This window comes from Xyrauchen texanus, chromosome 6, assembly GCF_025860055.1.
Source record: "Xyrauchen texanus isolate HMW12.3.18 chromosome 6, RBS_HiC_50CHRs, whole genome shotgun sequence".
In the NCBI taxonomy this organism is placed as follows: domain Eukaryota; kingdom Metazoa; phylum Chordata; class Actinopteri; order Cypriniformes; family Catostomidae; genus Xyrauchen; species Xyrauchen texanus.
The window spans coordinates 36,722,845-36,738,439 of record NC_068281.1 but is presented as its reverse complement, the minus strand read 5'-3'; positions in this window follow the sequence as shown (position 1 = coordinate 36,738,439).

Sequence of the window (15,595 nt, the reverse complement as noted above, 5' to 3'; positions counted from 1 at the left end):
TGTAAACTTTACACATAGTTCACTTTAAAAGGATTGTTTACTGTAAAACATGTTGAAAATTAGCGGACAGGTGGTCAGTTCTTTATGTGATGAGTTCTTTCCTCACAAAAACAGTTTATTCAGCAGACTGAAGAGTAGTCTACTCCATAGACATCAATAAACAAACGGCCTCTGGTCTCCCAGGGTACCGCCCTTAAGTGTTTTGTTGCTAACTTTGTAGGCTCCCTGATAGAAGGGCTCTGGATTAACAACGCGTGCCTGTCCTTGAATATTAATTATGAAACGCGACAAGACGCTCCAGGGAGATTACAAAGCAAATTCAGTGTGGCGTAATATTCGCGAGTTTACCTTTTCTCATAGTAGGATTCGAAATATCGCCAGCATGCAAAGAAACACAGCGAATGACGTAGGGGATTGACGCGGACTACGGGCGTGGAGCAGAGAGAGAGAGAGAGAGAGAGCGAGACAGACAGTCCTCTTATCAAATTACACTGAAACTTTGAAGAAAAAATCAAATTCTAATCACAGCTCAGTCTGCTCCGAATTATGACCTTCGTGTAGTGGGCGATGTGATCGAAACTACTGAAATGAACGATAATCGGGAGAGAGTGTTGTGAAGATGAGGATGTTGGTGCACGCGCCTTTCTCAACTTGGTGCTTGATATGTTTTAAAGCAACTTAATCTGCAAGCAAAGAAAACAGACATCATGGTGCACATACTAGCCGTGTTTAGTTTATGGCACGCGATTTTTTTAGTTTTCTTGTTGTTTTCAATGGACGCCCCAAATTAGCGTTGTGGAGTTTACTGTGAAGTGTGAACAACAGTAATCGTTTATTTAAAAAGAAAGAAAAAGCCCTTACTCTTATGTAATTAAGACATGTTATATGCAACTGGTGTCATCAGAATGCACCATAAACTCCAGCAGAATAGACTTAAGGTCAACACAGTGATTCAGTGTCCTATTAAGACCAGATGGAGTCAGTTGTATGTCATAGTATTACACAGAAGAACAAACCATGCGAGATTATCAGAGAGACCAAAGACACTGTGCATAAAGTAGGGCAACCTCAAAACCCAAACAGTTGCAGTGATTCATGAGTGACGTGCTCCTCTCTTTGTGTCCAGCAGCATTTCAGTGGTAAGCTTGGTAGTGCTGCTGACGAAATGAAAATAATAATGGAATAATGTATCAGTGAACATTAGAGCTGCCCAAATACTTTGTGTGAGTGTGGAAGTGTTGTAATTTTGCCATAATGTCTGTAAATAATACTTCCATGTTTCTCTGCTACAAATTATAGTAGTTTAGAAATCTACTTATTCACATGTATCCCTAAAATGTGTGCTAATTAACATCCATTAGCATGACTGTAAATTGTGAACCAGGTGTGAAATTGTACTTCAAATTAGTTTTTTCTCATGTAAATTCTTTTACACAGAGACTAACTTCTACTGGCACCTCAAGTATAATAGTAATATCACCTCTGTATCTAATTTCTAATTGGTTAAACTGACAGTGTTACAACTCACCTCATGTCACAACATGCCCATTCATCCCCACACATTATCTTGTTTTAAGAGATTTGGATATTTCTACTGGAAAATAAGACATAAATACATGTTAAGAAAATGATTTTTTTTGTCCCAGTGTGAAAATATAAGATGTCTTTTCGGTTGAATCTAAAATTATTACAATAATGTGATCCAGAGGCCTAACTGCACAGCTAACCCAGCAGATGGTGCCAGTGAAATGCATTTGAGGGTGCAGAGTCCTTAAAGGGATAGTACACACAATGAAAATTCTCTCATCATTTACTCCCCTTGATGCCATCCCAGATGTGTGACTTTCTTACTTCTGCAGAACACAAATTAAGATTTTTAGAAGAATATTTCAGCTCTGTAGGTCCAAACAATGCAAGTGAATGGTGACTAGAAAAAAGCTCATAAAGGCAGCGTAAAAGTAGGCCTAATCCATATGATTCAAGTGGTTAAATCAATGTCTTCAGAAGTGATATGACAGATGTTGGTGCGAATTCAATTAAATATTCAAGTCCTTTTTACTATAAAACTCCACTTTTGACCAGCAGGTAGTGATATGCACAAATAATGCAAATCACTGCAAATAAATAAAAGAAGAAGAATATGAAATTAGAGATTAATAGTAAAAAAGGACTTAAATATGTATCTGTCTCTCACCCACACCTATCATATCTCTTCTGAAGACATGGATTAAACACATTTCACATTTATGACTATTCACTTGCATTATGGACGTACAGAGCTGAAATATTCTTCAAAAATATTGGTTTGTGTTCTGCAGAAGAAAGAAAATCATACACATCTGGGATGGCATAAGGGTGAATAAATGATGAGATAATTTTCATTTTTGGGTGAACTACTCATTTAAGGAAACTTTTCAGATAACTGAAGCACGTTTTATTGATGCGCTTGCTGAGTAGCACTGTAGAGATATTCTTCAAACATTCTTGTTAGGGTATTTTTCTGCAAATAATGTATCCCGAACCTCCTAAAGCACATTTGTTTAATGTTAAAATTCTTTCTCTTATCTCAGCTTAATATGCGGAGTCAACTATACTGTAAGTAAGCCATTTGTAGGCTGATTTCGCCTAAAATGGTAACACAGTGGATCTATGGTGCTATTAAAAACATTGCTGTTTGTTTGAGTGTCCTGTCCAACTCAATACCAACCAGTTGCTCAACCAATGGTGTGAATTTGTACTGTATAAAAAATTTACCAGAATTATAATCAAAACAATATTGCAGTGTGCCAGTGATCTTGCCCACCATTCCCACATAAAACAAGAAAGCATAAACTAATAAAACACTAACAAACTACATTCCAAGCCAAATTTGTGGCCATGTGATGAGAAGACAAAGGCTGATTTTGAATACAGCTCAAGATGTCCATTGGCATGTTGTAAGATTTTGTTAGCTGGATGGTCCCCTGGTGGGCAGCTGTCTTCTTATTGGTGTCTGAGTGTCCTGTGGATTTTACAAAGACTTGGCTCAACATCTATCCATTTACTTTTGTGGCTATACTTTCCCAGTAATGGTCTCTCTTATGAAGTGCTGGTGTAAGGCATTCATTTAATTTCAATTACTTATGGCCATGTCTCCGGTCTGTCTTACATGGATCCAAGATCTTTGTTTAATTCTTTTGGTCGTCATCTTATGTGGTAAGTGTTTAATATCATACGCTATTTTTGACTGTTAGGACTTATTGGAACTTATACTGAACTCTGATTAGTTTGTATAATTCATTTGATTTATTTCAATACATTTAAATAGTACTTTTGCTGATCAATAAATAGCACATCAATTTGTTTATCGTATTTAAACTATTTTCAATTTTATATATATTTATATAAAAGCTGACTGCCACAATCTGCACCAAGGTCAACTTTGCAAATCTACATGCCACAGTAAGTTACATATGAACATATGATGTGTATTTTTTTCTATTTAATAATACGTATGTATGTGGATATGCTATACATAAATATGCATATGTTTATACAGATGTGCAGAAGGGCCAGAGACATACCTATAGATACAGTACAACAATAGCCAGTGCCATGCAAGGTCCTTCATCGGGAAGCAGTCAATTAGCAATGGACTGTGTTGTTGACATTGATGTGCGACTGGGATGTCCAGAGATGTCATTAAAGGTTTGTTTATTCTGTATCCTTTATAAATAACTTGATAAGCTTTAATAAGTAGTAATGTGGTGTATACTTTCTGTATTCACAATGTAATGGTAATACATGATGCTCATAGACTGAATGTTACTCTGTATACAGTTTTGCAAACTAACTTTTCCGTGCCGCTTTCTACGTTTTGCGGCGGTTTCCAGGTGAAATAAACACTAGAGGCACTACAACAATTGTGTGCTTTAATCATTGTCACACAAATCACGAGTATAATTGCTGATTTTGATTTTATGAAAACTCTATTTTACTCCATTTTAACGCTTGTATTACAGACCCACCTCCATATACACACTTATTCCGGTATCATTAGCTAGCTTGGTAGCTCAATTGAAAGAGCGTTGGACATTGAGCTCAATGGCCGTGGTGCAAAGCCAGCTAAAGACACATGATTTTGAATTTGCATTTTAAAACACTATCGGTGTTGGTAAAGGGTAAGGATGTCTGATTTGTTACACTCTCATTTATCTTTTCAGATACCAACGGTCCATTTTACTTATTAAAACCTTAAAAACCTTGTCTGATTACAACCTCATTTCGCTCGGATTTGGCGCCCCCTGCTGGACATTTCACTTGGAAACTGCACCCAAACGTGTAATGAAGCACGTAATTTAAATTTTGCGAAAACTTTGCAATGTTCACGAACATTTCATGAGACCAGGCTGCATGATTTCAGTTTTAACAAGCATTATAGACACCTATAAAACTCATGTATACATATGAACTGTGTGATGCTATTTCAGAAAAAGTTCATATTCATGTTCCTGTATCTTTCATATCATGTTTCATCTCTTCCATATTTAATTTATTCAATGATTTATTTATTTGTTGGTAGCTGAGGAACATACAGATAAAGCATAGCTCATCGAAAAGAGACAATTCTGTGCTACGCTTGAAGAACATAAGGTATTTGTAAAGTTTCTGCTGATGCTGTATATTTGTGCTCTTCTCACAAAACTGTTTCTGTATGTGTTTGCTTTCAATGATTGTTAATCACTATGTGGCCATGTTTTATTTTAGGTTCACAGTGATCTGTCAGAATTAATACTACTGGCTTAATATAGTACTGAAATAAACTTTAGAAATGCTTGACATACATAGTATTTCAAATGGTGTCACACCTCAACGTGAAGGCTTTTATCTTTATCATTCAATGAAATGCTTTATTGACACACTATTGCTGCTGCAGAGAGTCAGTCTGAAATCATCATGGTTGGGATGTGTGCTGCTGTGAGGTCGAAGTTCCATCTGGTGTTTTGATTTCTCAGAGAGTCATTGGAGAAGAACCCCTTGCGGTTCTCGCTCGAGGGGGGAAAGGTCACAGCGCTCTGTCCACAGGAGGCTGAGCAGGTGTGGGCCCTCAACATCAAGAGATCCATTCTGAGCTTGCTCCAGACCTCCGACTCGGGACGAGCCAGGGAGACAGTTAGGGAGGTGAGACAGTTTGTAACTTTCCCTGCAGACACTTTTATACACATTCATCCAAAAATGATGTAGTCATTTTTGAAAACATATCTGATTCGAATAGATCATTTTAAGCATTATTAATTATCTAAACTAGATTTTTATAGTTTTTATGAAATTTTCAGTGGTGCAAAATTCATCACATTGATGCTTATGTTCTGGAGGTGGTTGCCAGGGGAGGGCTAGAGGTTGCTGCATTTCTAAGACATTCTGGTCTTGAGATATAACTATGGTCTGTCCTTCAATGTGAATCTATGGGCAGGGCTGGACTGGTAATCTGGCATACCTTTTTCCCGGTGGGCCGACGCACTTTGGGGCCAATCAGGGGCGGACTGGCCATCGGGAGTACCGAGCAGGAAGGGGAGCGGCCGCGAAACGGGCCGAATGGTCTGCAAAAAGCTAAAATGAGCCGCCGCGTTATGCAAAACGGACCACAAAACGCCACCGCGATATGTAGAAAAAGACAGCGAACACCCTCCGCTCAACTTTTGGGTCAGTTGCTATGTAAAATCTTGGGCCAATTTCTCTTCCCAGTCCAGCCCTGTCTATGGGATTCATCATCCCCCAAGCAAAAAGCAAACAAAAATAAAAGTAAGATCACTTACAAAAGTAATGGAACATCTAGCTGCACAATTTGGGGTATAATCTACATCTGTAGCACAAACAGGGGTGACTAGTTACATGACAAATTTGAATACAAGGGTTAGGGGTTTCTTGTACACTATTGTTCAATAGTTTGGAAACACTAAGACATTTTTGTTCTTGAAAGAAATTGATGCTTCTCTTCACCTCAGATACTACATTAAATCAGACATGGGCAACATATGGCTCGCGGGCAGGATCAGGCCCTCCACATTGTTTAATGTGGCTCGCGGCTCATTTGTCGTAAAAGCATTTTTATTTTTTATTGGATATTTCAGTTAACTTGCATTGGGATCTAACGCGCCTCCACAAGCATTTAACATGCTCAGAGTTGCCAGATAAGAGACGAAACACCTCCAGTTTGAGATTTATACTTGCGCAAATTGGAAATATTCCACCTAATGTAATACTTATTTTGTCCAATCTGGCAACCATGCACGCGAGTGCGCCATTTCTATCTGGTTTCCCCTTTGAACAAACTTAGTGATCCATAGTGCAATATTCTGCTCAAGGAAAAGTGTTATACGGCTGCTCTGTGTCCATTCTTGAGGCTGCTTGTGATGTTTGGTGCTACTAATTTTGCAGGTAAACCTTCTCAGTGATTAAATTAAATATAAAAGTAGACATCGGCATCATTGACATGTGAGCAAAAGCAAGCCAGAGACAAATATGTAAACGTATTTATTATTTGTGCAATTTAAAAATGTTGAAGTCCCTTTGCGCCTGTATGTTAATCTAACTCTTGCAGTATTCATTTATCATAGTCATGCAGTCTGTGTTATTCAGTTGTGTGCTGAAAGTCAAACCATCGAGAAGACCAGCATCATGACACGTTTAGCGTGTAAACAGGTAGTTTTAGAGAAAAAATAAGTAAACTTGCCCGTTTTGCGACAAACATTAAAAGTTCTATACATTTATTTTTTTTTAATTTTTTTATTAAAACAGACCCCTGATATAGAGAGTGTTAAATTGAATAATAAATGAATAGGGAAGTAGAGATGGTAAAATAATTTTATAATCTCCACCTTTATTCAGTTTTTTAATGCCTGATAGAAAAGTATCTAGCTTTGTAGAGCAATACAATACTTTAGGCAATTGCAGAATAGTCCCATTAGTCACAGATACACTTCAGAAAACTGAGTACACAACTATTTCTGGGCTTAAAAGATTCAAAAACCAAATCAATGCAGAACATTGTATCTCAAAAGGAATACAATGTGCCCCCACATGCACTACTTACACCCAATGTTGCCCCTTAACCAAAATAGTTGCCCACCCCTGCATTAAATTGATAAAAAATGCTACCTTAACACTTTAATGCATAGGCCCTACCTCTGGTCTTTAGTGACCTGGTACCTGATTCCACGCCCCTTTCCTCATTCATTTTGAGGACTTATGCCCCCACCTCTTAAGTATTCCTCAATCTTTCTCTTATGAGTAGTGTAACAATGAAAATGATTAAAGCGAGTGAAATGATGTGGCAGTCAGACAAGGTTTTTAAGATGAATTTTAGATTGAGGTTTTAAGGAGTTTAACGTATCTCCCCAACCACAAATGCTGGCCTAAACCTAACCAGTAGTGTCCTAAAAGATAAATGAGAGATGAACAAAACAGACATCTTTACCCTTAATCAACACCTAAACCTAACCAAAAGTGTTTAAAATGCAAATGTGACATGAAAATCAAATTTTCAGAAGCAACCACATCATTTTGAATCACTTCAATGATACTTTCGTTTCAAATATGCTTGTCTGGTCTCCGAGTTTAAAGTCCAACGCTCTATCAGGAGAGCTTACCATGCAAGTTGATCACAATGTCATCTTTTACTAGAACATTACGTGTGTACATGTTTGTTGGTCTGTAATACATGTGTTAAAATGTAGTTTTTCAAATGATGGGTTATAGTAAAAGTGTTTCGATATAACATAGCAGTGTGTGAATAATACAGCAAAAAATAAGTGTTTATAAAGTCATAATCAGACGTTGTAGTTGTGATTTGTGGAAAAGTGAATAAAATGCACATTGTTGTAGTGCCTCTAGTGTTAATTTCACTGCAGCAAAATGTAGAACATGGCACAGAAAAATCAGTTTGCAAAAATGTAGTTATAGTAATATTCATTATATAAGAGTAGGCATTGCTGTTTCAGTGACTGACTTGATTTATATTTGACATTGCGGTTTGACTTAGAAGCAATGTGTAAGTAAACTATAGCAAGTGCAACACATGACCAGTATGATTTGGCTATTGCCATTTGAGTGTACGTATATCTAGACTTTTAAAAAATGCACTTATAGACTAAATGTGTTCTGTTGAATTATTTTGAAATTCTTATAAAAATGCTTTGAAATTTACCACTATCTATCTTGGCATTTTGTAGATGGGATAGATATATGTGCTGGGCTACTAAAGACCCATGTATTAATATTTGGCAAAACACTCATAAATGCTGCAAATATTTCTTGCCACTTTCGGCAGACTTAAAAGAAAAAATAGCAACATCTGTAACTGATAAATGAGAACAAATTTGTTTAATGTGCAAAATAAGTTAGAAAATGAAGTTTTTAATTATATATTATTATAAATGAGTATTATGGGTCGATAAATGAAGTTTGAGGTGTTGCACTGTTGCTTGAAAACTTTTGTTGGAAATCTGTGAGAAGTGCCCTACAAAGCAATGACATCTTTGGAAAGTGGGATGAAACTTTATCTGCTAGATTGCCTGAAGTGTTATTGCTGCAAGTGGAGGATTTTTGGATGAACAGAAAGTTAGAAGAATACAGCATTTATTTAAATAGAAATAGTCATTTTCTTTCACGTACAGTTTCATAGTGTTTCCAAACTTTTGGTTGTGAATGTGTGAAAAAAGTACAAGCAATAGCAAGCACCACTAATTAATTACTAATGTTAAATTACTATCTGTTTTCTCTACAGACTGATGTGTATGGCACATGCATGAGTTTCTATGAACAGAGGGGTTCATCAATGATGAAGGGAAGAAACCTCCAGCAGTGCTTCAGTGACAGAATAAATCAGTTTTGGAGACACTCAGTCCCACTGAAAGAGGGCGTGGTGGGCAATTTTTTTTTTAATGGTTTAAAGGGATAGTTCACCCAAAATTCTCTAACCATTTACTCACCCTCATGCCATCCCAGATGTGTATGACATTCTTTTTAAGAAGAATATTTAGGCTCTGTGTGTCCATACAATGCAAGTGAATGGTGACCAAAACTTTGTAGCTCCAAAAATCTAATAAAGGAAACAGTAGTAATCCATAAAACTCCAGTGGTTAAATCCATATCTTCAGAAGTGATATATTAGGTCTGGGAAAGAAACGGATAAAAATGTAAGTCCTTTTTTTTTTTACTCTAAAGGCCTCCATATACTTCCGTAGAAGTTCTTCGTTCAGGGGTAAAAAGAAGTTCTAAACTGCCGAGCAATGGTATATTGTTTCCGAACATTCAGACTCCTGCCACACCGATATGGGAGGCATTTAGAAGTACATTTAAAAATGAGGACGCTACATGTAAAACTTTAAAAATGTGTTATTAATGACTTTATGCCCCATTCTGAGTAGAATTCACATGAGGTCAGTAGAAGAAGCTGTTTTAACCACTCAGTGATGATTTAAAGTAATATATATGCAGTACAAAATGTTTAATTTGTCTTGTTTACATAATGAATTCATGATGCTAATGCGCTAACATGCTACAAGCACTGAAACTATTGCAAAGATGAGTGTATAAAAGAGTCAATGTGCAGAACAAAGATAAAACAATGATGATAGAGGCATAAATAACTTTAGACAGATGTGTGAATGGCTTTTTCTTCAGATGGTACATGAGTGAATGGACACTTGAGAGTGTTTGATAAGATTTGATTCTTTTCACATTAATCACATGACTTGGTCTTGGAAAATGTCTCTTTAAGCGAACGATTGTGCAGATTTATGTACATTTGCACCAGCTCGCTAATAACTCGATGTGTTCATGTTTACTGATTTTGACTCACTGAAAATTGTAAACAAAATTAGCTATCTGCATCAAGGTAGGTGGAGCTACCTAGCTCCAGGTCACACCTACAGATGACGTGGTCCAATGGCAATAACAAGGTGTTTAGCAGTCAGTTAGAAGTTTTCCTAAAAGTTTTCCCCAGCGAGCGGTTACGAACCACCGAATCAAAAGCGAAAACACCTTCTATTTGGCCAGATTTTGTTCTAAATGACGTCACACACTTTCATTCTTCAATTGCGTTGGAAGTATATCGAGGCCTTATATCTCCTCTTTAACTCTCTCTTTTACATCTGAAAGTCACATGTGGTGCCTGTTTAGTTTCACTTTCACATCTGAAAGTGAAAGTTAAAATGGAGATTTAAAGTAAAAAAAAGGACTTAAATATTGTACTGTTTCTCACCCATGCATTTTAAATCGCTTCTAAAGATATGAATTTAAACACATATAGTTTACTTTTATGTTTCCTTAATGTGATTCATGGAGCTACAAAGTTCTGATCACCATTCACTTGCATTGTATGGACTTACAGAGCTGAAATATTCTTCTAAAAATCTTCTTTTATGTTCTACTGAAGAAAGAAAGTCATACACATCTGGGAAGGAATGAGGATGAATAAATGATGAGATCGTTTTCATATTTGGGTGAACTATCTCTTTCACCCGTGTCATACCAAGCAATCAACTCAAGCAATCTGAGTTGGGCTGCAGATTGAGTTCCTCTTTGTTTTTGATTAGACAGTGAGTGCTACCCTCACATGCATCCAGATTCATGATGGAGCAATGATGAAGAAGGTCAACTGTACAGAAACCATGTCAGTGGTGCCCCTACCAGATCAGTTAGAAGTAACCGAAACAAAGACCATTTCAAGCCTAACTCACCTCAGAACCCTTGAAATACCAATGGGTTTGGGTAAGACTCTATGTGCCTAAAGATGTTGTTCCAGTACAATCAATATTTATTTTTTAAATAAAAGTATAAGGCATGTTCTATGATTTAAAGTACTGTATAAGGACATGTTCTGTGATTAAGCTTGCCGCATCTTCACTATCATTCCAGTGCAGAACACAGGCTACTGGACCAGTCTTGTGTTTGAGGCTGAAGCCCAAACCTCAGGCAGACAAGGTGGACCCTCAACAGTTCAAGAGGTTACCAGCACAGTCAGGAGGCTGTGTGCTCACCTTGCAGATCAACGACAGGTCAGGCGCTAGTTTACAGCATTAATACATCATTTCACTCATGTTTTCTGGTCTCTCACAAATTTCTTAATCTCTCTTAGCAATCAGAGCTTCTCCTGAGTCTTGTCCTTCAGTTGAAAACATTATCATCCCGTCTGTTGACAGACTTGTGGCAAGAGGCCTCTTTCAAGTGTCGAGATGACTGGTTAGTCCTTAAACAATTTTATTATACATACTGTTAAATATATTGTGGGACAAAATGATTACCATAGGCTGTTCATATACAATGGTATTTACATGGTACTCAAAGATACTTCAAATAATACCTTTTTGTTATTATAAGTAAATGGCACATTTGTACAGACCATTTTAGGACCATTATGATTTTTTGATGACTAAGCTGAGATGGCTACTTGAGCCCAAAACTCAGATTTGCTCACATTTTCTATGAAACCCCTAGAAATAATGTAATTTAAAAAATATACTAAATTAATTGTCCTGCAACAAGGTTTAAATCTAACCTGCGGCATATAGACAAATGTTACCGAAGGATATTTAAAGGGATAGTTCACCCAACAATGGAAATTCTCTCATCATTTACTCACCCTCATGCCATCCCAGATGTGAATGACTTTCTTTCTCCTGCAGAAAACAAATTAGGAATTTCAGAAGTATATTTCAGCTCTATAGGTCCATACAATACAAGTGAATGGTGACCAAATCTTTGAAGCTCTAAAAAGCACATAAAGGCAGCCAAAAGGTCAATAAGACTAATAATACTCCGATTGTTTAATCCATGTCTTCAGAAGCGATCAAATCAGTTTTGGGTTAGAACAGACCAAAATATAACTCCTTTTTCACAATAAATCTTAACATCAGCAATCTCCTTGGCGAGCATGATTTCAAGCTTGATTACACTTACCTAGTGCCATATATTGCTCTGGGCATGCATCAAGCACTAGCATCAAGCACTAGGAAGTGTAATTGAAATAATGACCTACAGACTGCAATGGCAAGATGTTCAGTGAAAAAGGAGTTATATTTTTGTCAGTTGAATTGCTTCAGAAGACATTGATTTAAACTTTGGAGTCGTATGGATTACATTTATGCTGCCGTTATGTGCTTTTTGGAGCTTCAAAGTTCTGGGCTTACTTTAATTTGTGTTCTGCAGAAGAAAGAAAGTCATACACATCTGGGATGGCATGAGGGTGAGAAAATGATGAGAGAATTTCCATTATTGGGTGAACTATCTCTTTAAGACTTGTCTTGCACTCATAACAAAAGACTAATTCTTGAGTCTTGACTTAGACTTGGCCTTAAAAGACTTTAGATTTGACATGGGCTCTGTGTCAGAGACTTTTAAACATCTCTGTAACTAAGATAATTAAGCAAAATGTTTCCTAATAAGCAATATTTTCTTCACCTGATGGTAATGTTTATTTTTGTGGCATGGCAGGCAGCCCCTTTTAGAGACTCTGTCAGCCTGTGGAACTGAAGAATGCATCCTCTTCACCACAGATCTCATACTTAACAAAGAGGTTGACCAGGAACAAATCCTGCCCCTTCTCAATACCATCAGCTTTGCTTCCCACCCCACTTCTTACATGATTAGCCACATCAGTGTAAGTTTGAAAGTTGTTTAATGATCTCGTCACTCTTTGAATTAACCATAACAGATGTAAAGAACCGCGTGTGACCAGCGTGACATGTTGATTTTGGTGGTGCTTTTTCCCTCAGGCTCTGCTGCATGTGCCTCTTATCCTTCCAAAAGCATTATTGGTTGTGTCTTCACTGGTCCACGGCCTCTGTCAACAAGAACAGATCCCCTGCAACGAGATTTCAGAAGTCCAAAAGTTTGTCCATATTCTGAAGCAAAATCTGGAGGCAGGATGTAAAGTGCATGACCAATCACAGATCTCAAAGGTAGAAAGGTAGAAAGATGAGAATGACCCATCAGACAGCCCACTGAAACGACTGTAGGATCAGTTTTTCTGTGCTCTTTCTCATGCAGTTGCTGCATGTGTTGAAAGCAGTGGAGAATGCAGGCGTTGCTGTTTCAGAACTAACGCCAGCACTGAACAGCTGTGTGCAAGATCATTCTGTGCCACTGGAGCTTCGACTGGCTGCTGTACGAGCGTTCAGGAGAATCCCATGCCAAAATGATGTCAGTATGTCCTAACAGTTTATGGAGGAGTATCCTAAAAATGTGATTTATGTGGAAACATCTCAAATGAACCGGTTTTATTCAAGTCAGAAATATTGTTTAACGTCAGTGTATCAACCAAAATACATTATGTTCAACCAACAAAACACATTTTAATGTGTCAGATCAGGTAGGAATATCTCTTTAAGGTATCAGTTGCAGGTTACCACGTTTTACAGTGTATATGGATATGAATGTGTTTAATTGTAAGTTTCCTTGTGAAATTCCTCTAGTTAATATCTTCTCAGAGAAAAATGTTATTGTTCTTTCATACATTAGGTTCTCAGTGATGTTTCACTTAGTATCAACTGTGTCTCAAATCTTCCTCCTAAAATGATTGGGAGAATTCCATAAAACTAGTGTGAATCATGCAAATAAAATAAAATCAAAATAGCTTATTTTTAAGATTTAAGCATTTTTATTTTATAATAAAATTCCATCAAATTGAATGGAGTATTCTTTAACATAAGTGAATGGATAAAACTTGAATACATTCAATTTGAGGCAATTTTATTATAAAATAAAAACGTGTGATATTAAATAAATATTTCTATTTATTTTCTGAGTAGTTCAGAAAATGTGGTCTCTAATAAATTATTTTGAGAAATGTTTGTGTTCATTGTGAAATCTCAGAATTTTGATCGCAGACTTTTGCATCTTGGCCAATTTGAGCACAGTTTGAGACATAGTTGAGAACACTTCAGAAACTCCAAAGGAGACCCATACTCAAATAATTATTTTAAGATTTGTGCATTTCAATTTATTAACAAAATTCTATCAAATTGAATTGAGTGGCAGTAATCTTTAAAAAAAAAAAAATAATATATATATATATATATATATATATATATATATATATATATATATATATATATATATATATATATATATATATAACTTATAATATAAATTATATTTTATAGTATATATATAAAATAAAAATATATATATATCTATTTAAATTTGTATTAATGGGATTTTGCAATGAAATTGAAATGTGTAAATATTAAAAAAGGCCCATTTTTAGTGCATGTGAGATTACTTCTATGGGGGAATATTTGAGCTGGAGACTTCAGCAAAAGTCTCCATTTGCTCTCAATTAAATCTCAGTGTCATGGAGAAACAAATATTTTTATATTTACGTTTTGTTCTTCGACTTTCTAACAACAAATTTGCATCCAGAGCACATTATGCTCTTTGTTATGTGACTGGCATCTTTCATATTTTATCAGAGGAGGGTCCTTTCTTGGGCATTTCAAAGACAGCAAGAGAATGTGGAGGTCAGAATCGCAGCATATCAGCAGCTAATGCACTGTCCAAACCAGGAGATCTTCAAAATTGTGAAGACAATGTTGAGCAATGAGAAGTCCAGTCAAGGTTTGATTTATCAAATTTAATGAAAAGAAAATCTGCATCAAGTTTGTTTCATTCACTGTCATCAGCTCTCTTTTTTTTTCTAAAATGGTTCAGCTGTAGAATGAAATTAATTTAGTTGTTCTGACATCTCTTCAGTTGGGTCCTTTATATGGAGTCACCTGTTTAATATCCAGAAGACCGAAGACCCTTTAAAGAAAGACCTGATGGAGTCACTTCCCGATGATATCATAAGTAAAGACTTTGAAGCTGAGCCATGGAAATATTCCACACACATCGACTACACAGTGGACACAGGTACTTTGCACATTTTTGTTCAGCTCTCTCCAGTGGAAGTCTATTTGCAATGATAAGATTGAGTTTGTAACTCTAATGTCTGAGTTTCATGTCTTCCCCAGGAGGGGCTGCTGCTAACATTGAAGGAGCGGTGGTTTTCTCCCCAGAGTCCTTTCTTCCACGTTTTGCTATGGCGAATCTGACAGTTTACTTTCTTGGCAGAGCATTCAATGTTATGGAGGTAAAGAAAGAAATAGATATCTGTTTGTATCTTGCCCAACAATTTAAAATTACATTTTTAACAGTTGATGGATTGCTATTATAATTATTATTATTATTATTATTAAAAGTAGAGGTAGAACACTGTAAAAAGTGATAATCTGCTATTGTTACCTTAAGGATCTAACCATAAAAATACTGGTATATCCACAGGTTAAAAAGAAAAAAAGAAAGTTTAGCCACAAGACACAAATAAAATGTGTGCTAACACGATTTTAGTGTAATAAAATCACTTAATAAAATGTTTTGTGTAAAGTTATAACGTCGTTGCCATGACGATGTAATGTAAACAAACCCTAAAACTCAAAAATGACTGTAAAAATGACAATTTAAACAACTTCACAGCTCAAATAATACATGAGTTTTAACCAAAGAATGAATGTGTTTTTATACAATTACGAGTTTCACATTTCCTCCGTTTAAACCCTCCAAAATCTGGCCCCCA